General features: G+C 29.0%; 1 long non-coding RNA gene across 44 annotated transcripts in view; it reads left to right on the top strand.

The window, feature by feature from the left end:
- LOC128078239 (uncharacterized) overlaps positions 1 to 25,029 on the top strand; it is a 62,927-nt gene that overhangs the window by 17,954 nt on the left and 19,944 nt on the right. For 40 of the 44 annotated variants that reach the window (XR_008205424.1, XR_008205402.1, XR_008205400.1 and 37 more), the window contains exons 10-14: positions 1,174 to 1,419; positions 10,037 to 10,159; positions 10,324 to 10,405; positions 17,262 to 17,712; positions 21,734 to 21,815. This is a non-coding gene — a long non-coding RNA (uncharacterized LOC128078239). Of the gene's footprint in view, positions 1 to 1,173; positions 1,420 to 5,728; positions 5,770 to 7,656; positions 7,739 to 10,036; positions 10,236 to 10,323; positions 10,406 to 17,261; positions 17,713 to 21,733; positions 21,816 to 22,717; positions 22,800 to 25,029 lie in introns of those variants that run through there. The other 4 variants (XR_008205434.1, XR_008205431.1, XR_008205407.1 and 1 more) reach the window with 4 other exon arrangements.

Below are 25,029 nucleotides of genomic sequence, written 5' to 3'. Positions count from 1 at the left end.
TGAAAATAAGCGATATTTGAGGTTAAAAACAGGGATTTCTAGGAAAATAAGCGATATTTTAGGTTAAAAACAGGGATTTCTATGAAAATAAGCGATATTTAAGGGGAAAAACAGGGATTTCTATGAAAATAAGCGATATTTGAGGTTAAAAACAGGGATTTCTAGGAAAATAAGCGATATTTTAGGTTAAAAACAGGGATTTCTATGAAAATAAGCGATATTTAAGGTTAAAGACAGGGATTTCTATGAAAATAAGCGATATTTGAGGTTAAAAACAGGGATTTCTATGAAAATAAGCGATATTTTAGGTTAAAAACAGGGATTTCTAGGAAAATAAGCGATATTTAAGGTTAAAAACAGGGATTTCTATGGAAATAAGCGATATTTTAGGTTAAAAACAGGGATTTCTAGGAAAATAAGTGATATTTGAGGTTAAAAACTGGGATTTCTAGGAAAATAAGCGATATTTTAGGTTAAAAACAGGGATTTCTAGGAAAATAAGTGATATTTTAGGTAAAAAAAACAGGGATTTCTATGGAAATAAGCGATATTTTAGGTTAAAAACAGGGATTTCTATGAAAATAAGCGATATTTAAGGGGAAAAACAGGGATTTCTATGAAAATAAGCGATATTTGAGGTTAAAAACAGGGATTTCTATGAAAATAAGCGATATTTGAGGTTAAAAACTGGGATTTCTATGAAAATAAGCGATATTTTAGGTTAAAAACAGGGATTTCTATGAAAATAAGCGATATTTTAGGTTAAAAAGAGGGATTTCTAGGAAAATAAGCGATATTTTAGGTTAAAAACAGGGATTTCTATGAAAATAAGCGATATTTATGGGGAAAAACAGGGATTTCTATGAAAATAAGCGATATTTAAGGTTAAAAACAGGGATTTCTATGAAAATAAGCGATATTTGAGGTTAAAAACAGGGATTTCTATGAAAATAAGCGATATTTGAGGTTAAAAACTGGGATTTCTATGAAAATAAGCGATATTTTAGGTTAAAAACTGGGATTTCTATGAAAATAAGCGATATTTGGGGATAAAAACTGGGATTTCTATGAAAATAAGCGATATTTTAGGTTAAAAACAGGGATCTCTATGAAAATAAGCGATATTTCAGGTAAAAAAAACAGGGATTTCTATGGAAATAAGCGATATTTGAGGTTAAAAACAGGGATTTCTAGGAAAATAAGGGATATTTAAGGGGAAAAACAGGGATTTCTATGAAAATAAGTGATATTTGAGGTTAAAAACAGGGATTTCTAGGAAAATAAGCGATATTTGAGGTTAAAAACAGGGATTTCTATGAAAATAAGCGATATTTGAGGTTAAAAACTGGGATTTCTATGAAAATAAGTGATATTTAAGGTTAAAAACAGGGATTTCTATGGAAATAAGCGATATTTTAGGTTAAAAACAGGGATTTCTATGAAAATAAGCGATATTTGAGGTTAAAAACAGGGATTTCTAGGAAAATAAGCGATATTTGAGGTTAAAAACAGGGATTTCTAGGAAAATAAGTGATATTTTAGGTTAAAAACAGGGATTTCTATGGAAATAAGCGATATTTTAGGTTAAAAACAGGGATTTCTAGGAAAATAAGCGATATTTAAGGGGAAAAACAGGGATTTCTATGAAAATAAGCGATATTTGAGGTTAAAAACAGGGATTTCTATGAAAATAAGCGATATTTATGGGGAAAAGCAGGGATTTCTATGAAAATAAGCGATATTTAAGGGGAAAAACAGGGATTTCTATGAAAATAAGCGATATTTTAGGTTAAAAACAGGGATTTCTATGAAAATAAGCGATATTTAAGGGGAAAAACAGGGATTTCTATGAAAATAAGTGATATTTTAGGTTAAAAACAGGGATTTCTATGAAAATAAGCGATATTTAAAGGGAAAAACAGGGATTTCTATGAAAATAAGCGATATTTAAGGGGAAAAACAGGGATTTCTATGAAAATAAGCGATATTTAGATGATAAAAACAGGGATTTCTATGAAAATAAGCGATATTTTAGGTTAAAAACAGGGATTTCTAGGAAAATAAGCGATATTTGAGGTTAAAAACAGGGATTTCTATGAAAATAAGCGATATTTAAGGGGAAAAACAGGGATTTCTATGAAAATAAGCGATATTTTAGGTTAAAAACAGGGATTTCTAGGAAAATAAGCGATATTTAAGGGGAAAAACAGGGATTTCTATGGAAATAAGCGATATTTTAGGTTAAAAACAGGGATTTCTATGAAAATAAGTGATATTTTAGGTTAAAAACAGGGATTTCTATGAAAATAAGCGATATTTAAGGGGAAAAACAGGGATTTCTATGGAAATAAGCGATATTTGAGGTTAAAAACAGGGATTTCTATGAAAATAAGCGATATTTTAGGTTAAAAACAGGGATTTCTATGAAAATAAGCGATATTTAAGGGGAAAAACAGGGATTTCTATGAAAATAAGCGATATTTAAGGGGAAAAACAGGGATTTCTATGAAAATAAGCGATATTTAAGGGGAAAAACAGGGATTTCTAGGAAAATAAGCGATATTTGAGGTTAAAAACAGGGATTTCTATGAAAATAAGTGATATTTTAGGTTAAAAACAGGGATTTCTATGGAAATAAGCGATATTTTAGGTTAAAAACAGGGATTTCTATGAAAATAAGCGATATTTGAGGTTAAAAACAGGGATTTCTAGGAAAATAAGCGATATTTGAGGTTAAAAACAGGGATTTCTATGAAAATAAGCGATATTTGAGGTTAAAAACAGGGATTTCTATGAAAATAAGCGATATTTTAGGTTAAAAACAGGGATTTCTATGAAAATAAGCGATATTTTAGGTTAAAAAGAGGGATTTCTAGGAAAATAAGCGATATTTTAGGTTAAAAACAGGGATTTCTATGAAAATAAGCGATATTTAAGGGGAAAAACAGGGATTTCTATGAAAATAAGCGATATTTTAGGTTAAAAACAGGGATTTCTATGGAAATAAGCGATATTTTAGGTTAAAAACAGGGATTTCTATGAAAATAAGCGATATTTAAGGGGAAAAACAGGGATTTCTATGAAAATAAGCGATATTTGAGGATAAAAACTGGGATTTCTATGAAAATAAGCGATATTTTAGGTTAAAAACAGGGATTTCTATGAAAATAAGCGATATTTTTGGTTAAAAACAGGGATTTCTATGAAAATAAGCGATATTTGAGGTTAAAAACAGGGATTTCTATGAAAATAAGCGATATTTTAGGTTAAAAACAGGGATTTCTATGAAAATAAGCGATATTTAAGGGGAAAAACTGGGATTTCTATGAAAATAAGCGATATTTTAGGTTAAAAACAGGGATTTCTATGAAAATAAGCGATATTTAAGGGGAAAAACAGGGATTTCTATGAAAATAAGCGATATTTTAGGTTAAAAACAGGGATTTCTATGAAAATAAGTGATATTTTAGGTTAAAAACAGGGATTTCTATGAAAATAAGCGATATTTAAGGGGAAAAACAGGGATTTCTATGAAAATAAGCGATATTTTAGGTTAAAAACAGGGATTTCTATGAAAATAAGCGATATTTTAGGTTAAAAACAGGGATTTCTATGAAAATAAGCGATATTTAAGGGGAAAAACAGGGATTTCTATGGAAATAAGCGATATTTTAGGTTAAAAACAGGGATTTCTATGAAAATAAGCGATATTTTAGGTTAAAAACAGGGATTTCTATGGAAATAAGCGATATTTGAGGTTAAAAACAGGGATTTCTATGAAAATAAGCGATATTTTTGGTTAAAAACAGGGATTTCTATGAAAATAAGCGATATTTGAGGTTAAAAACAGGGATTTCTATGAAAATAAGCGATATTTGAGGTTAAAAACAGGGATTTCTATGAAAATAAGCGATATTTTAGGTTAAAAACAGGGATTTCTATGAAAATAAGCGATATTTAAGGGGAAAAACAGGGATTTCTATGAAAATAAGCGATATTTAAGGGGAAAAACAGGGATTTCTAGGAAAATAAGCGATATTTGAGGTTAAAAACAGGGATTTCTATGAAAACAAGTGATATTTAAGGGGAAAAACAGGGATTTCTATGAAAATAAGCGATATTTGAGGTTAAAAACAGGGATTTCTATGAAAATAAGCGATATTAAGGGGAAAAACAGGGATTTCTATGAAAATAAGCGATATTTTAGGTTAAAAACAGGGATTTCTATGAAAATAAGCGATATTTTAGGTTAAAAACAGGGATTTCTATGAAAATAAGTGATATTTTAGGTAAAAAAAACAAGATTTCTATGAAAATAAGCGATATTTTAGGTTAAAAACAGGGATTTCTATGAAAATAAGCGATATTTTAGGTTAAAAACAGGGATTTCTATGAAAATAAGTGATATTTTAGGTAAAAAAAACAAGATTTCTATGAAAATAAGCGATATTTTAGGTTAAAAACAGGGATTTCTATGAAAATAAGCGATATCTTAGGTTAAAAACAGGGATTTCTATGAAAATAAGCGATATTTAAGGGGAAAAACAGGGATTTCTATGAAAATAAGCGATATCTTAGGTTAAAAACAGGGATTTCTATGAAAATAAGCGATATTTTAGGTTAAAAACAGGGATTTCTATGAAAATAAGCGATATTTTAGGTTAAAAACAGGGATTTCTATGAAAATAAGCGATATTTAAGGGGAAAAACAGGGATTTCTATGAAAATAAGCGATATTTTAGGTTAAAAACAGGGATTTCTATGAAAATAAGCGATATTTAAGGGGAAAAACAGGGATTTCTATGAAAATAAGCGATATTTTAGGTTAAAAACAGGGATTTCTATGAAAATAAGCGATATTTGAGGTTAAAAACAGGGATTTCTATGAAAATAAGCGATATTTGAGGTTAAAAACAGGGATTTCTATGAAAATAAGCGATATTTAAGGGGAATAACAGGGATTCCTATGAAAATAAGCGATATTTAAGGGGAAAAACAGGGATTTCTATGAAAATAAGTGATATTTTAGGTTAAAAACAGGGATTTCTATGAAAATAAGCGATATTTAAGGGGAAAAACAGGGATTTCTATGAAAATAAGCGATATTTGAGGTTAAAAACAGGGATTTCTAGGAAAATAAGCGATAATTAAGGGGAAAAACAGGGATTTCTATGAAAATAAGCGATATTTTAGGTTAAAAACAGGGATTTCTATGAAAATAAGCGATATTTTAGGTTAAAAACAGGGATTTCTAGGAAAATAAGCGATATTTTAGGTTAAAAACAGGGATTTCTATGAAAATAAGTGATATTTTAGGTAAAAAAAACAGGGATTTCTATGAAAATAAGCGATATTTTAGGTTAAAAACAGGGATTTCTATGAAAATAAGCGATATCTTAGGTTAAAAACAGGGATTTCTATGAAAATAAGCGATATTTAAGGGGAAAAACAGGGATTTCTATGAAAATAAGCGATATCTTAGGTTAAAAACAGGGATTTCTATGAAAATAAGCGATATTTTAGGTTAAAAACAGGGATTTCTATGAAAATAAGCGATATTTTAGGTTAAAAACAGGGATTTCTATGAAAATAAGCGATATTTAAGGGGAAAAACAGGGATTTCTATGAAAATAAGCGATATTTAAGGGGAAAAACAGGGATTTCTATGAAAATAAGCGATATTTAAGGGGAAAAACAGGGATTTCTATGAAAATAAGCGATATTTAAGGTTAAAAACAGGGATTTCTATGAAAATAAGCGATATTTTAGGTTAAAAACAGGGATTTCTATGAAAATAAGCAATATTTGAGGTTAAAAACAGGGATTTCTAGGAAAATAAGCGATATTTAAGGGGAAAAACAGGGATTTCTATGAAAATAAGCGATATTTTAGGTTAAAAACAGGGATTTCTATGAAAATAAGCGATATTTTAGGTTAAAAACAGGGATTTCTATGAAAATAAGCGATATTTAAGGGGAAAAACAGGGATTTCTATGAAAATAAGCGATATTTTATGTTAAAAACAGGGATTTCTATGAAAATAAGCGATATTTGAGGTTAAAAACAGGGATTTCTAGGAAAATAAGTGATATTTTAGGTTAAAAACAGGGATTTCTATGAAAATAAGCGATATTTGAGGTTAAAAACAGGGATTTCTATGAAAATAAGCGATATTTGAGGTTAAAAACAGGGATTTCTATGAAAATAAGTGATATCTTAGGTTAAAAACTGGGATTTCTATGGAAATAAGCGATATTTTAGGTTAAAAACAGGGATTTCTATGAAAATAAGCGATATTTTAGGTTAAAAACAGGGATTTCTATGAAAATAAGTGATATTTTAGGTTAAAAACAGGGATTTCTATGGAAATAAGCGATATTTTAGGTTAAAAACAGGGATTTCTATGAAAATAAGCGATATTTAAGGGGAAAAACAGGGATTTCTATGAAAATAAGCGATATTTGAGGATAAAAACTGGGATTTCTATGAAAATAAGCGATATTTTAGGTTAAAAACAGGGATTTCTATGAAAATAAGCTATATTTTTGGTTAAAAACAGGGATTTCTATGAAAATAAGCGATATTTGAGGTTAAAAACAGGGATTTCTATGGAAATAAGCGATATTTGAGGTTAAAAACAGGGATTTCTATGAAAATAAGCGATATTTAAGGGGAAAAACAGGGATTTCTATGAAAATAAGCGATATTTGAGGATAAAAACTGGGATTTCTAGGAAAATAAGCGATATTTTAGGTTAAAAACAGGGATTTCTATGAAAATAAGCTATATTTTTGGTTAAAAACAGGGATTTCTATGAAAATAAGCGATATTTGAGGTTAAAAACAGGGATTTCTATGAAAATAAGCGATATTTTAGGTTAAAAACAGGGATTTCTATGAAAATAAGCGATATTTAATGGGAAAAACAGGGATTTCTATGAAAATAAGCGATATTTGAGGTTAAAAACAGGGATTTCTAGGAAAATAAGCGATATTTAAGGGGAAAAACAGGGATTTCTATGAAAATAAGCGATATTTGAGGTTAAAAACAGGGATTTCTATGAAAATAAGCGATATTTTAGGTTAAAAACAGGGATTTCTAGGAAAATAAGCGATATTTAAGGGGAAAAACAGGGATTTCTATGAAAATAAGCGATATTTGAGGTTAAAAACAGGGATTTCTATGAAAATAAGCGATATTTGAGGTTAAAAACAGGGATTTCTATGAAAATAAGCGATATTTAAGGGGAAAAACAGGGATTTCTATGAAAATAAGCGATATTTTAGGTTAAAAACAGGGATTTCTAGGAAAATAAGCGATATTTAGATGATAAAAACAGGGATTTCTATGAAAATAAGCGATATTTAAGGGGAAAAACAGGGATTTCTATGAAAATAAGCGATATTTGAGGTTAAAAACAGGGATTTCTATGGAAATAAGCGATATTTTAGGGGAAAAACAGGGATTTCTATGAAAATAAGCGATATTTAATGGGAAAAACAGGGATTTCTATGAAAATAAGCGATATTTGAGGTTAAAAACAGGGATTTCTATGAAAATAAGCGATATTTGAGGTTAAAAACAGGGATTTCTATGAAAATAAGCGATATTTAAGGGGAAAAACTGGGATTTCTATGAAAATAAGCGATATTTTAGGATAAAAACAGGGATTTCTATGAAAATAAGCGATATTTTAGGTTAAAAACAGGGATTTCTATGAAAATAAGCGATATTTTAGGTTAAAAACAGGGATTTCTATGAAAATAAGCGATATTTAAGGGGAAAAACAGGGATTTCTATGAAAATAAGCGATATTTTAGGTTAAAAACAGGGATTTCTATGAAAATAAGCGATATTTTAGGTTAAAAACAGGGATTTCTATGAAAATAAGCGATATTTTAGGTTAAAAACAGGGATTTCTATGAAAATAAGCGATATTTGAGGGGAAAAACAGGGATTTCTATGAAAATAAGCGATATTTTAGGTTAAAAACAGGGATTTCTAGGAAAATAAGCGATATTTTATGTTAAAAACAGGGATTTCTATGAAAATAAGCGATATTTTAGGTTAAAAACAGGGATTTCTATGAAAATAAGCGATATTTAAGGGGAAAAACAGGGATTTCTATGGAAATAAGTGATATTTTAGGTTAAAAACAGGGATTTCTATGAAAATAAGCGATATTTTAGGTTAAAAACAGGGATTTCTATGAAAATAAGCGATATTTAAGGGGAAAAACAGGGATTTCTATGAAAATAAGTGATATTTTAGGTTAAAAACAGGGATTTCTATGAGAATAAGCGATATTTAAGGGGAAAAACAGGATTTCTATGGAAATAAGCGATAATTTAGGTTAAAAACAGGGATTTCTATGAAAATAAGCGATATTTGAGGTTAAAAACAGGGATTTCTATGAAAATAAGCGATATTTGAGGTTAAAAACAGGGATTTCTATGAAAATAAGCGATATTTTAGGTTAAAAACAGGGATTTCTATGAAAATAAGTGATATTTTAGGTAAAAAAAAACAGGGATTTCTATGAAAATAAGCGATATTTTAGGTTAAAAACAGGGATTTCTATGAAAATAAGCGATATTTGAGGATAAAAACAGGGATTTCTATGAAAATAAGCGATATTTGAGGTTAAAAACAGGGATTTCTATGAAAATAAGCGATATTTGAGGTTAAAAACAGGGATTTCTATGAAAATAAGCGATATTTTAGGTTAAAAACAGGGATTTCTATGAAAACAAGCGATATTTAAGGGGAAAAACAGGGATTTCTAGGAAAATAAGCGATATTTTAGGTTAAAAACAGGGATTTCTAGGAAAATAAGCGATAATTAAGGGGAAAAACAGGGATTTCTATGAAAATAAGCGATATTTTAGGTTAAAAACAGGGATTTCTATGGAAATAAGCGATATTTTAGGTTAAAAACAGGGATTTCTATGAAAATAAGCGATATTTGAGGATAAAAACTGGGATTTCTATGAAAATAAGCGATATTTTAGGTTAAAAACAGGGATTTCTATGAAAATAAGCTATATTTTAGGTTAAAAACAGGGATTTCTATGAAAATAAGCGATATTTGAGGATAAAAACTGGGATTTCTATGAAAATAAGCGATATTTTAGGTTAAAAACAGGGATTTCTATGAAAACAAGCGATATTTAAGGGGAAAAACAGGGATTTCTATGAAAATAAGCAATATTTTAGGTTAAAAACAGGGATTTCTAGGAAAATAAGCGATATTTAAGGGGAAAAACAGGGATTTCTATGAAAATAAGCGATATTTTAGGTTAAAAACAGGGATTTCTATGAAAATAAGTGATATTTTAGGTTAAAAACAAGGATTTCTATGAAAATAAGCGATATTTAAGGGGAAAAACAGGGATTTCTATGGAAATAAGCGATATTTTAGGTTAAAAACAGGGATTTCTATGAAAATAAGCGATATTTAAGGGGAAAAACAGGGATTTCTATGAAAATAAGTGATATTTTAGGTTAAAAACAAGGATTTCTATGAAAATAAGCGATATTTAAGGGGAAAAACAGGGATTTCTAAGGAAATAAGCGATATTTTAGGTTAAAAACAGGGATTTCTATGAAAATAAGCGATATTTTAGGTTAAAAACAGGGATTTCTATGAAAATAAGCGATATTTAATGGGAAAAACAGGGATTTCTATGAAAATAAGCGATATTTGAGGTTAAAAACAGGGATTTCTATGAAAATAAGCGATATTTAAGGGGAAAAACAGGGATTTCTATGAAAATAAGCGATATTTGAGGTTAAAAACAGGGATTTCTAGGAAAATAAGCGATATTTTAGGTTAAAAACAGGGATTTCTAGGAAAATAAGCGATATTTAAGGGGAAAAACAGGGATTTCTATGAAAATAAGCGATATTTGAGGTTAAATACAGGGATTTCTAGGAAAATAAGCGATATTTTAGGTTAAAAACAGGGATTTCTATGGAAATAAGCGATATTTAAGGGGAAAAACAGGGATTTCTATGAAAATAAGCGATATTTTAGGTTAAAAACAGGGATTTCTATGAAAATAAGCGATATTTAAGGTTAAAAACAGGGATTTCTATGAAAATAAGCGATATTTAAGGGGAAAAACAGGGATTTCTATGAAAATAAGCGATATTTTAGGTTAAAAACAGGGATTTCTATGAAAATAAGCGATATTTTAGGTTAAAAACAGGGATTTCTATGAAAATAAGCGATATTTAAGGGGAAAAACAGGGATTTCTATGAAAATAAGCGATATTTAAGGGGAAAAACAGGGATTTCTATGAAAAGAAGCGATATTTGAGGTTAAAAACAGGGATTTCTATGAAAATAAGCGATATTTAAGGGGAAAAACAGGGATTTCTATGAAAATAAGCGATATTTAAGGTTAAAAACAGGGATTTCTATGAAAATAAGCGATATTTGAGGATAAAAACTGGGATTTCTATGAAAATAAGCGATATTTTAGGTTAAAAACAGGGATTTCTATGAAAATAAGCGATATTTTAGGTTAAAAACAAGGATTTCTATGAAAATAAGCGATATTTAAGGGGAAAAACAGGGATTTCTATGGAAATAAGCGATATTTGAGGTTAAAAACAGGGATTTCTATGAAAATAAGCGATATTTTAGGTTAAAAACAGGGATTTCTATGAAAATAAGCGATATTTTAGGTTAAAAAGAGGGATTTCTAGGAAAATAAGCGATATTTGAGGTTAAAAACAGGGATTTCTATGGAAATAAGCGATATTTTAGGTTAAAAACAGGGATTTCTATGAAAATAAGCGATATTTTAGGTTAAAAAGAGGGATTTCTAGGAAAATAAGCGATATTTAAGGGGAAAAACAGGGATTTCTATGGAAATAAGCGATATTTGAGGTTAAAAACAGGGATTTCTATGAAAATAAGCGATATTTTAGGTTAAAAACAGGGATTTCTATGAAAATAAGCGATATTTAAGGGGAAAAACAGGGATTTCTATGAAAATAAGCGATATTTGAGGATAAAAACTGGGATTTCTATGAAAATAAGCGATATTTTAGGTTAAAAACAGGGATTTCTATGAAAATAAGCGATATTTAAGGGGAAAAACTGGGATTTCTAGGAAAATAAGCGATATTTGAGGTTAAAAACAGGGATTTCTATGAAAACAAGTGATATTTAAGGGGAAAAACAGGGATTTCTATGAAAATAAGCGATATTTGAGGTTAAAAACAGGGATTTCTAGGAAAATAAGTGATAATTAAGGGGAAAAACAGGGATTTCTATGAAAATAAGCGATATTTTAGGTTAAAAACAGGGATTTCTATGAAAATAAGCGATATTTTAGGTTAAAAACAGGGATTTCTAGGAAAATAAGCGATATTTTAGGTTAAAAACAGGGATTTCTATGAAAATAAGTGATATTTTAGGTTAAAAAAAACAGGGATTTCTATGAAAATAAGCGATATTTTAGGTTAAAAACAGGGATTTCTACGAAAATAAGCGATATCTTTGGTTAAAAACAGGGATTTCTATGAAAATAAGCGATATTTAAGGGGAAAAACAGGGATTTCTATGAAAATAAGCGATATCTTAGGTTAAAAACAGGGATTTCTATGAAAATAAGTGATATTTTAGGTTAAAAACAGGGATTTCTATGAAAATAAGCGATATTTTAGGTTAAAAACAGGGATTTCTATGAAAATAAGCAATATTTAAGGGGAAAAACAGGGATTTCTATGAAAATAAGCAATATTTTAGGTTAAAAACAGGGATTTCTATGAAAATAAGCGATATTTAAGGGGAAAAACAGGGATTTCTATGAAAATAAGCGATATTTTAGGTTAAAAACAGGGATTTCTATGAAAATAAGCGATATTTTAGGTTAAAAACAGGGATTTCTATGAAAATAAGCAATATTTGAGGTTAAAAACAGGGATTTCTAGGAAAATAAGCGATATTTAAGGGGAAAAACAGGGATTTCTATGAAAATAAGCGATATTTGAGGTTAAAAACAGGGATTTCTAGGAAAATAAGCGATATTTGAGGTTAAAAACAGGGATTTCTATGAAAATAAGCGATATTTAAGGGGAAAAACAGGGATTTCTATGAAAATAAGCGATATTTAAGGGGAAAAACAGGGATTTCTAGGAAAATAAGCGATATTTGAGGTTAAAAACAGGGATTTCTAGGAAAATAAGTGATATTTTAGGTTAAAAACAGGGATTTCTATGAAAATAAGCGATATTTGAGGTTAAAAACAGGGATTTCTATGAAAATAAGCGATATTTCAGGTTCAAAACAGGGATTTCTAGGAAAATAAGTGATATCTTAGGTTAAAAACTGGGATTTCTATGGAAATAAGCGATATTTTAGGTTAAAAACAGGGATTTCTATGAAAATAAGCGATATTTTAGGTTAAAAACAGGGATTTCTATGAAAATAAGTGATATTTTAGGTTAAAAACAGGGATTTCTATGGAAATAAGCGATATTTTAGGTTAAAAACAGGGATTTCTATGAAAATAAGCGATATTTAAGGGGAAAAACAGGGATTTCTATGAAAATAAGCGATATTTGAGGATAAAAACTGGGATTTCTATGAAAATAAGCGATATTTTAGGTTAAAAACAGGGATTTCTATGAAAATAAGCTATATTTTTGGTTAAAAACAGGGATTTCTATGAAAATAAGCGATATTTGAGGTTAAAAACAGGGATTTCTATGGAAATAAGCGATATTTGAGGTTAAAAACAGGGATTTCTATGAAAATAAGCGATATTTAAGGGGAAAAACAGGGATTTCTATGAAAAGAAGCGATATTTGAGGTTAAAAACAGGGATTTCTATGAAAATAAGCGATATCTTAGGTTAAAAACAGGGATTTCTATGAAAATAAGCGATATTTTAGGTTAAAAACAGGGATTTCTATGAAAATAAGCGATATTTTAGGTTAAAAACAGGGATTTCTATGAAAATAAGCGATATTTAATGGGAAAAACAGGGATTTCTATGAAAATAAGCGATATTTGAGGTTAAAAACAGGGATTTCTAGGAAAATAAGCGATATTTAAGGGGAAAAACAGGGATTTCTATGAAAATAAGCGATATTTGAGGTTAAAAACAGGGATTTCTAGGAAAATAAGCGATATTTTAGGTTAAAAACAGGGATTTCTAGGAAAATAAGCGATATTTAAGGGGAAAAACAGGGATTTCTATGAAAATAAGCGATATTTGAGGTTAAAAACAGGGATTTCTAGGAAAATAAGCGATATTTTAGGTTAAAAACAGGGATTTCTATGAAAATAAGCGATATTTAAGGGGAAAAACAGGGATTTCTATGAAAATAAGCGATATTTTAGGTTAAAAACAGGGATTTCTAGGAAAATAAGCGATATTTAGATGATAAAAACAGGGATTTCTATGAAAATAAGCGATATTTAAGGGGAAAAACAGGGATTTCTATGAAAATAAGCGATATTTGAGGTTAAAAACAGGGATTTCTATGGAAATAAGCGATATTTTAGGGGAAAAACAGGGATTTCTATGAAAATAAGCGATATTTAAGGGGAAAAACAGGGATTTCTATGAAAATAAGCGATATTTAAGGGGAAAAACAGGGATTTCTATGAAAAGAAGCGATATTTGAGGTTAAAAACAGGGATTTCTATGAAAATAAGCGATATTTAAGGGGAAAAACTGGGATTTCTATGAAAATAAGCGATATTTGAGGATAAAAACTGGGATTTCTATGAAAATAAGCGATATTTTAGGTTAAAAACAGGGATTTCTAGGAAAATAAGCGATATTTTAGGTTAAAAACAAGGATTTCTATGAAAATAAGCGATATTTCAGGGGAAAAACAGGGATTTCTATGGAAATAAGCGATATTTTAGGTTAAAAACAGGGATTTCTATGAAAATAAGCGATATTTTAGGTTAAAAACAGGGATTTCTATGAAAATAAGTGATATTTTAGGTTAAAAACAGGGATTTCTATGAAAATAAGCGATATTTGAGGGGAAAAACAGGGATTTCTATGAAAATAAGCGATATTTTAGGTTAAAAAGAGGGATTTCTAGGAAAATAAGCGATATTTAAGGGGAAAAACAGGGATTTCTAGGAAAATAAGCGATATTTAAGGGGAAAAACAGGGATTTCTATGAAAATAAGCGATATTTTAGGTTAAAAACAGGGATTTCTATGGAAATAAGCGATATTTTAGGTTAAAAACAGGGATTTCTATGAAAATAAGTGATATTTTAGGTTAAAAACAAGGATTTCTATGAAAATAAGCGATATTTAAGGGGAAAAACAGGGATTTCTATGAAAATAAGTGATATCTTAGGTTAAAAACAAGGATTTCTATGAAAATAAGCGATATTTAAGGGGAAAAACACGGATTTCTATGGAAATAAGCGATAATTTAGGTTAAAAACAGGGATTTCTATGAAAATAAGCGATATTTGAGGTTAAAAACAGGGATTTCTATGGAAATAAGCGATATTTGAGGTTAAAAACAGGGATTTCTATGAAAATAAGCGATATTTTAGGTTAAAAACAGGGATTTCTATGAAAATAAGCGATATTTAAGGGGAAAAACAGGGATTTCTATGAAAATAAGCGATATTTTAGGTTAAAAACAGGGATTTCTATGAAAATAAGCGATATTTGAGGATAAAAACTGGGATTTCTATGAAAATAAGCGATATTTTAGGTTAAAAACAGGGATTTCTATGAAAATAAGCGATATTTTAGGTTAAAAACAAGGATTTCTATGAAAATAAGCGATATTTAAGGTTAAAAACAGGGATTTCTATGAAAATAAGCGATATTTGAGGATAAAAACTGGGATTTCTATGAAAATAAGCGATATTTTAGGTTAAAAACAGGGATTTCTATGAAAATAAGCGATATTTTAGGTTAAAAACAAGGATTTCTATGAAAATAAGCGATATTTAAGGGGAAAAACAGGGATTTCTATGGAAATAAGCGATATTTTAGGTTAAAAACAGGGATTTCTATGAAAATAAGCGATATTTAAGGGGAAAAACAGGGATTTCTATGAAAATAAGCGATATTTTAGGTTAAAAACAGGGATTTCTAGGAAAATAAGCGATATTTAGATGATAAAAACAGGGATTTCTAGGAAAATAAGCGATATTTAGATGATAAAAACAGGGATTTCTATGAAAATAAGCGATATTTAAGGGGAAAAACAGGGATTTCTAGGAAAATAAGCGATATTTTAGGTTAAAAACAGGGATTTCTATGAAAATAAGTGATATTTTAGGTTAAAAACAGGGATTTCTATGAAAATAAGCGATATTTAAGGGGAAAAACAGGGATTTCTATGAAAAGAAGCGATATTTGAGGTTAAAAACAGGGATTTCTATGAAAATAAGCGATATTTAAGGGGAAAAACTGGGATTTCTATGAAAATAAGCGATATTTGAGGATAAAAACTGGGATTTCTATGAAAATAAGCGATATTTTAGGTTAAAAACAGGGATTTCTATGGAAATAAGCGATATTTTAGGTTAAAAACAGGGATTTCTATGAAAATAAGCGATATTTAAGGTTAAAAACAGGGATTTCTATGAAAATAAGCGATATTTGAGGATAAAAACTGGGATTTCTATGAAAATAAGCGATATTTTAGGTTAAAAACAGGGATTTCTATGAAAATAAGCGATATTTTAGGTTAAAAACAAGGATTTCTATGAAAATAAGCGATATTTAAGGGGAAAAACAGGGATTTCTATGGAAATAAGCGATATTTTAGGTTAAAAACAGGGATTTCTATGAAAATAAGCGATATTTGAGGTTAAAAACAGGGATTTCTATGAAAATAAGTGATATTTTAGGTTAAAAACAGGGATTTCTATGAAAATAAGCGATATTTGAGGTTAAAAACAGGGATTTCTATGGAAATAAGCGATATTTTAGGTTAAAAACATGGATTTCTATGAAAATAAGCGATATTTTAGGTTAAAAAGAGGGATTTCTAGGAAAATAAGCGATATTTAAGGGGAAAAACAGGGATTTCTATGGAAATAAGCGATATTTGAGGTTAAAAACAGGGATTTCTATGAAAATAAGCGATATTTCAGGTTAAAAACAGGGATTTCTATGGAAATAAGCGATATTTGAGGTTAAAAACAGGGATTTCTATGAAAATAAGCGATATTTAAGGGGAAAAACAGGGATTTCTATGAAAATAAGCGATATTTGAGGATAAAAACTGGGATTTCTATGAAAATAAGCGATATTTTAGGTTAAAAACAGGGATTTCTATGAAAATAAGCGATATTTTAGGTTAAAAACTGGGATTTCTATGGAAATAAGTGATATCTTAGGTTAAAAACAGGGATTTCTATGAAAATAAGCGATATTTCAGGTTAAAAACAGGGATTTCTAGGAAAATAAGCGATATTTAAGGGGAAAAACAGGGATTTCTATGAAAATAAGCGATATTTGAGGTTAAAAACAGGGATTTCTATGAAAACAAGTGATATTTAAGGGGAAAAACAGGGATTTCTATGAAAATAAGCGATATTTGAGGTTAAAAACAGGGATTTCTAGGAAAATAAGCGATAATTAAGGGGAAAAACAGGGATTTCTATGAAAATAAGCGATATTTTAGGTTAAAAACAGGGATTTCTATGAAAATAAGCGATATTTTAGGTTAAAAACAGGGATTTCTAGGAAAATAAGCGATATTTTAGGTTAAAAACAGGGATTTCTATGAAAATAAGTGATATTTTAGGTAAAAAAAACAGGGATTTCTATGAAAATAAGCGATATTTTAGGTTAAAAACAGGGATTTCTATGAAAATAAGCGATATCTTAGGTTAAAAACAGGGATTTCTATGAAAATAAGCGATATTTAGATGATAAAAACAGGGATTTCTATGAAAATAAGCGATATCTTAGGTTAAAAACAGGGATTTCTATGAAAATAAGCGATATTTTAGGTTAAAAACAGGGATTTCTATGAAAATAAGCGATATTTTAGGTTAAAAACAGGGATTTCTATGAAAATAAGCGATATTTAAGGGGAAAAACAGGGATTTCTATGAAAAGAAGCGATATTTGAGGTTAAAAACAGGGATTTCTATGAAAATAAGCGATATTTAAGGGGAAAAACTGGGATTTCTATGAAAATAAGCGATATTTGAGGATAAAAACTGGGATTTCTATGAAAATAAGCGATATTTTAGGTTAAAAACAGGGATTTCTATGGAAATAAGCGATATTTTAGGTTAAAAACAGGGATTTCTATGAAAATAAGCGATATTTAAGGTTAAAAACAGGGATTTCTATGAAAATAAGCGATATTTGAGGATAAAAACTGGGATTTCTATGAAAATAAGCGATATTTTAGGTTAAAAACAGGGATTTCTATGAAAATAAGCGATATTTTAGGTTAAAAACAAGGATTTCTATGAAAATAAGCGATATTTAAGGGGAAAAACAGGGATTTCTATGGAAATAAGCGATATTTTAGGTTAAAAGCAGGGATTTCTATGAAAATAAGCGATATTTGAGGTTAAAAACAGGGATTTCTATGAAAATAAGTGATATTTTAGGTTAAAAACAGGGATTTCTATGAAAATAAGCGATATTTGAGGTTAAAAACAGGGATTTCTATGGAAATAAGCGATATTTTAGGTTAAAAACATGGATTTCTATGAAAATAAGCGATATTTTAGGTTAAAAAGAGGGATTTCTAGGAAAATAAGCGATATTTAAGGGGAAAAACAGGGATTTCTATGGAAATAAGCGATATTTGAGGTTAAAAACAGGGATTTCTATGAAAATAAGCGATATTTGAGGTTAAAAACAGGGATTTCTATGGAAATAAGCGATATTTGAGGTTAAAAACAGGGATTTCTATGAAAATAAGCGATATTTAAGGGGAAAAACAGGGATTTCTATGAAAATAAGCGATATTTGAGGATAAAAACTGGGATTTCTATGAAAATAAGCGATATTTTAGGTTAAAAACAGGGATTTCTATGAAAATAAGCGATATCTTAGGTTAAAAACAGGGATTTCTAGGAAAATAAGCGATATTTAAGGGGAAAAACTGGGATTTCTAGGAAAATAAGCGATATTTGAGGTTAAAAACAGGGATTTCTATGAAAACAAGTGATATTTAAGGGGAAAAACAGGGATTTCTATGAAAATAAGCGATATTTGAGGTTAAAAACAGGGATTTCTAGGAAAATAAGCGATAATTAAGGGGAAAAACAGGGATTTCTATGAAAATAAGCGATATTTTAGGTTAAAAACAGGGATTTCTATGAAAATAAGCGATATTTTAGGTTAAAAACAGGGATTTCTAGGAAAATAAGCGATATTTTAGGTTAAAAACAGGGATTTCTATGAAAATAAGTGATATTTTAGGTAAAAAAAACAGGGATTTCTATGAAAATAAGCGATATTTTAGGTTAAAAACAGGGATTTCTATGAAAATAAGCGATATCTTAGGTTAAAAACAGGGATTTCTATGAAAATAAGCGATATTTAAGGGGAAAAACAGGGATTTCTATGAAAATAAGCGATATCTTAGGTTAAAAACAGGGATTTCTATGAAAATAAGTGATATTTTAGGTTAAAAACAGGGATTTCTATGAAAATAAGCGATATTTTAGGTTAAAAACAGGGATTTCTATGAAAATAAGCGATATTTAAGGGGAAAAACAGGGATTTCTATGAAAATAAGCAATATTTTAGGTTAAAAACAGGGATTTCTATGAAAATAAGCGATATTTAAGGGGAAAAACAGGGATTTCTATGAAAATAAGCGATATTTAAAGGGAAAAACAGGGATTTCTATGAAAATAAGTGATATTTTAGGTTAAAAACAGGGATTTCTATGAAAATAAGCAATATTTGAGGTTAAAAACTGGGATTTCTAGGAAAATAAGCGATATTTTAGGTTAAAAACAGGGATTTCTATGAAAATAAGCGATATTTGAGGTTAAAAAGAGGGATTTCTAGGAAAATAAGCGATATTTAAGGGGAAAAACAGGGATTTCTATGAAAATAAGCGATATTTTAGGTTAAAAACAGGGATTTCTATGAAAATAAGCGATATTTAAGGGGAAAAACAGGGATTTCTAGGAAAATAAGCGATATTTGAGGTAAAAAACAGGGATTTCTATGAAAATAAGTGATATTTTAGGTTAAAAACAGGGATTTCTATGAAAATAAGCGATATTTGAGGTTAAAAACAGGGATTTCTATGAAAATAAGCGATATTTAAGGGGAAAAACAGGGATTTCTATGAAAATAAGTGATATCTTAGGTTAAAAACTGGGATTTCTATGGAAATAAGCGATATTTTAGGTTAAAAACAGGGATTTCTATGAAAATAAGCGATATTTTAGGTTAAAAACAGGGATTTCTATGAAAATAAGTGATATTTTAGGTTAAAAACAGGGATTTCTATGAAAATAAGCGATATTTAAGGGGAAAAACAGGGATTTCTATGAAAATAAGCGATATTTGAGGATAAAAACTGGGATTTCTATGAAAATAAGCGATATTTTAGGTTAAAAACAGGGATTTCTATGAAAATAAGCTATATTTTTGGTTAAAAACAGGGATTTCTATGAAAATAAGCGATATTTGAGGTTAAAAACAGGGATTTCTATGGAAATAAGCGATATTTGAGGTTAAAAACAGGGATTTCTATGAAAATAAGCGATATTTAAGGGGAAAAACAGGGATTTCTATGAAAATAAGCGATATTTGAGGATAAAAACTGGGATTTCTATGAAAATAAGCGATATTTTAGGTTAAAAACAGGGATTTCTATGAAAATAAGCTATATTTTTGGTTAAAAACAGGGATTTCTATGAAAATAAGCGATATTTGAGGTTAAAAACAGGGATTTCTATGAAAATAAGCGATATTTTAGGTTAAAAACAGGGATTTCTAGGAAAATAAGCGATATTTAATGGGAAAAACAGGGATTTCTATGAAAATAAGCGATATTTGAGGTTAAAAACAGGGATTTCTAGGAAAATAAGCGATATTTAAGGGGAAAAACAGGGATTTCTATGAAAATAAGCGATATTTGAGGTTAAAAACTGGGATTTCTAGGAAAATAAGCGATATTTTAGGTTAAAAACAGGGATTTCTAGGAAAATAAGCGATATTTAAGGGGAAAAACAGGGATTTCTATGAAAATAAGCGATATTTGAGGTTAAAAACAGGGATTTCTAGGAAAATAAGCGATATTTTAGGTTAAAAACAGGGATTTCTATGAAAATAAGCGATATTTCAGGTTCAAAACAGGGATTTCTATGAAAATAAGTGATATCTTAGGTTAAAAACTGGGATTTCTATGGAAATAAGCGATATTTTAGGTTAAAAACAGGGATTTCTATGAAAATAAGCGATATTTTAGGTTAAAAACAGGGATTTCTATGAAAATAAGTGATATTTTAGGTTAAAAACAGGGATTTCTATGGAAATAAGCGATATTTTAGGTTAAAAACAGGGATTTCTATGAAAATAAGCGATATTTAAGGGGAAAAACAGGGATTTCTATGAAAATAAGCGATATTTGAGGATAAAAACTGGGATTTCTATGAAAATAAGCGATATTTTAGGTTAAAAACAGGGATTTCTATGAAAATAAGCTATATTTTTGGTTAAAAACAGGGATTTCTATGAAAATAAGCGATATTTTAGGTTAAAAACAGGGATTTCTATGGAAATAAGCGATATTTGAGGTTAAAAACAGGGATTTCTATGAAAATAAGCGATATTTAAGGGGAAAAACAGGGATTTCTATGAAAATAAGCGATATTTGAGGATAAAAACTGGGATTTCTATGAAAATAAGCTATATTTTTGGTTAAAAACAGGGATTTCTATGAAAATAAGCGATATTTGAGGTTAAAAACAGGGATTTCTAGGAAAATAAGCGATATTTTAGGTTAAAAACAGGGATTTCTATGAAAATAAGCGATATTTAAGGGGAAAAACAGGGATTTCTATGAAAATAAGCGATATTTGAGGTTAAAAACAGGGATTTCTAGGAAAATAAGCGATATTTAAGGGGAAAAACAGGGATTTCTATGAAAATAAGCGATATTTGAGGTTAAAAACAGGGATTTCTAGGAAAATAAGCGATATTTTAGGTTAAAAACAGGGATTTCTAGGAAAATAAGCGATATTTAAGGGGAAAAACAGGGATTTCTATGAAAATAAGCGATATTTGAGGTTAAAAACAGGGATTTCTAGGAAAATAAGCGATATTTTAGGTTAAAAACAGGGATTTCTATGAAAATAAGCGATATTTAAGGGGAAAAACAGGGATTTCTATGAAAATAAGCGATATTTTAGGTTAAAAACAGGGATTTCTAGGAAAATAAGCGATATTTAGATGATAAAAACAGGGATTTCTATGAAAATAAGCGATATTTAAGGGGAAAAACAGGGATTTCTATGAAAATAAGCGATATTTTAGGTTAAAAACAGGGATTTCTATGGAAATAAGCGATATTTTAGGGGAAAAACAGGGATTTCTATGAAAATAAGCGATATTTAAGGGGAAAAACAGGGATTTCTATGAAAATAAGCGATATTTAAGGGGAAAAACAGGGATTTCTATGAAAAGAAGCGATATTTGAGGTTAAAAACAGGGATTTCTATGAAAATAAGCGATATTTAAGGGGAAAAACTGGGATTTCTATGAAAATAAGCGATATTTGAGGATAAAAACTGGGATTTCTATGAAAATAAGCGATATTTTAGGGGAAAAACAGGGATTTCTATGAAAATAAGCGATATTTTAGGTTAAAAACAAGGATTTCTATGAAAATAAGCGATATTTAAGGGGAAAAACAGGGATTTCTATGGAAATAAGCGATATTTTAGGTTAAAAACAGGGATTTCTATGAAAATAAGCGATATTTTAGGTTAAAAACAGGGATTTCTATGAAAATAAGTGATATTTTAGGTTAAAAACAGGGATTTCTATGAAAATAAGCGATATTTGAGGGGAAAAACAGGGATTTCTATGAAAATAAGCGATATTTTAGGTTAAAAAGAGGGATTTCTAGGAAAATAAGCGATATTTAAGGGGAAAAACAGGGATTTCTATGGAAATAAGCGATATTTTAGGTTAAAAACAGGGATTTCTATGAAAATAAGCGATATTTTAGGTTAAAAACAGGGATTTCTATGGAAATAAGCGATATTTTAGGTTAAAAACAGGGATTTCTATGAAAATAAGTGATATTTTAGGTTAAAAACAAGGATTTCTATGAAAATAAGCGATATTTAAGGGGAAAAACAGGGATTTCTATGAAAATAAGTGATATTTTAGGTTAAAAACAAGGATTTCTATGAAAATAAGCGATATTTAAGGGGAAAAACACGGATTTCTATGGAAATAAGCGATAATTTAGGTTAAAAACAGGGATTTCTATGAAAATAAGCGATATTTGAGGTTAAAAACAGGGATTTCTATGGAAATAAGCGATATTTGAGGTTAAAAACAGGGATTTCTATGAAAATAAGCGATATTTTAGGTTAAAAACAGGGATTTCTAGGAAAATAAGCGATATTTAAGGGGAAAAACAGGGATTTCTATGAAAATAAGCGATATTTTAGGTTAAAAACAGGGATTTCTATGAAAATAAGCGATATTTTAGGTTAAAAAGAGGGATTTCTAGGAAAATAAGCGATATTTTAGGTTAAAAACAGGGATTTCTATGAAAATAAGCGATAATTAAGGGGAAAAACAGGGATTTCTATGAAAATAAGCGATATTTTAGGTTAAAAACAGGGATTTCTATGGAAATAAGCGATATTTTAGGTTAAAAACAGGGATTTCTATGAAAATAAGCGATATTTGAGGATAAAAACTGGGATTTCTATGAAAATAAGCGATATTTTAGGTTAAAAACAGGGATTTCTATGAAAATAAGCTATATTTTAGGTTAAAAACAGGGATTTCTATGAAAATAAGCGATATTTGAGGTTAAAAACAGGGATTTCTATGAAAATAAGCGATATTTTAGGTTAAAAACAGGGATTTCTATGAAAATAAGCGATATTTAAGGGGAAAAACAGGGATTTCTATGAAAATAAGCGATATTTTAGGTTAAAAACAGGGATTTCTAGGAAAATAAGCGATATTTAGATGATAAAAACAGGGATTTCTATGAAAATAAGCGATATTTAAGGGGAAAAACAGGGATTTCTATGAAAATAAGCGATATTTTAGGTTAAAAACAGGGATTTCTATGGAAATAAGCGATATTTTAGGGGAAAAACAGGGATTTCTATGAAAATAAGCGATATTTAAGGGGAAAAACAGGGATTTCTATGAAAATAAGCGATATTTGAGGATAAAAACTGGGATTTCTATGAAAATAAGCTATATTTTTGGTTAAAAACAGGGATTTCTATGAAAATAAGCGATATTTAAGGGGAAAAACTGGGATTTCTATGAAAATAAGCGATATTTGAGGATAAAAACTGGGATTTCTATGAAAATAAGCGATATTTTAGGTTAAAAACAGGGATTTCTATGAAAATAAGCAATATTTGAGGAAAAACTGGGATTTCTATGAAAATAAGCGATATTTAAGGGGAAAAACAGGGATTTCTAGGAAAATAAGCGATATTTGAGGTTAAAAACAGGGATTTCTATGAAAATAAGTGATATTTTAGGTTAAAAACAGGGATTTCTATGAAAATAAGCGATATTTGAGGTTAAAAACAGGGATTTCTATGAAAATAAGCGATATTTAAGGGGAAAAACAGGGATTTCTATGAAAATAAGTGATATCTTAGGTTAAAAACTGGGATTTCTATGGAAATAAGCGATATTTTAGGTTAAAAACAGGGATTTCTATGAAAATAAGCGATATTTTAGGTTAAAAACAGGGATTTCTATGAAAATAAGTGATATTTTAGGTTAAAAACAGGGATTTCTATGAAAATAAGCGATATTTAAGGGGAAAAACAGGGATTTCTATGAAAATAAGCGATATTTGAGGATAAAAACTGGGATTTCTATGAAAATAAGCGATATTTTAGGTTAAAAACAGGGATTTCTATGAAAATAAGCTATATTTTTGGTTAAAAACAGGGATTTCTATGAAAATAAGCGATATTTGAGGTTAAAAACAGGGATTTCTATGGAAATAAGCGATATTTGAGGTTAAAAACAGGGATTTCTATGAAAATAAGCGATATTTAAGGGGAAAAACAGGGATTTCTATGAAAATAAGCGATATTTGAGGATAAAAACTGGGATTTCTATGAAAATAAGCGATATTTTAGGTTAAAAACAGGGATTTCTATGAAAATAAGCTATATTTTTGGTTAAAAACAGGGATTTCTATGAAAATAAGCGATATTTGAGGTTAAAAACAGGGATTTCTATGAAAATAAGCGATATTTTAGGTTAAAAACAGGGATTTCTATGAAAATAAGCGATATTTAATGGGAAAAACAGGGATTTCTATGAAAATAAGCGATATTTGAGGTTAAAAACAGGGATTTCTAGGAAAATAAGCGATATTTAAGGGGAAAAACAGGGATTTCTATGAAAATAAGCGATATTTGAGGTTAAAAACTGGGATTTCTAGGAAAATAAGCGATATTTTAGGTTAAAAACAGGGATTTCTAGGAAAATAAGCGATATTTAAGGGGAAAAACAGGGATTTCTATGAAAATAAGCGATATTTGAGGTTAAAAACAGGGATTTCTAGGAAAATAAGCGATATTTTAGGTTAAAAACAGGGATTTCTATGAAAATAAGCGATATTTCAGGTTCAAAACAGGGATTTCTATGAAAATAAGTGATATCTTAGGTTAAAAACTGGGATTTCTATGGAAATAAGCGATATTTTAGGTTAAAAACAGGGATTTCTATGAAAATAAGCGATATTTTAGGTTAAAAACAGGGATTTCTATGAAAATAAGTGATATTTTAGGTTAAAAACAGGGATTTCTATGGAAATAAGCGATATTTTAGGTTAAAAACAGGGATTT

Source organism: Tympanuchus pallidicinctus, unplaced genomic scaffold (assembly GCF_026119805.1).
Source record: "Tympanuchus pallidicinctus isolate F22 unplaced genomic scaffold, pur_lepc_1.0 scaffold160, whole genome shotgun sequence".
Lineage (NCBI taxonomy): Eukaryota > Metazoa > Chordata > Aves > Galliformes > Phasianidae > Tympanuchus > Tympanuchus pallidicinctus.
Note: the sequence above shows the minus strand (reverse complement) of the source record. Positions and strands in the feature narration are given on the sequence as shown.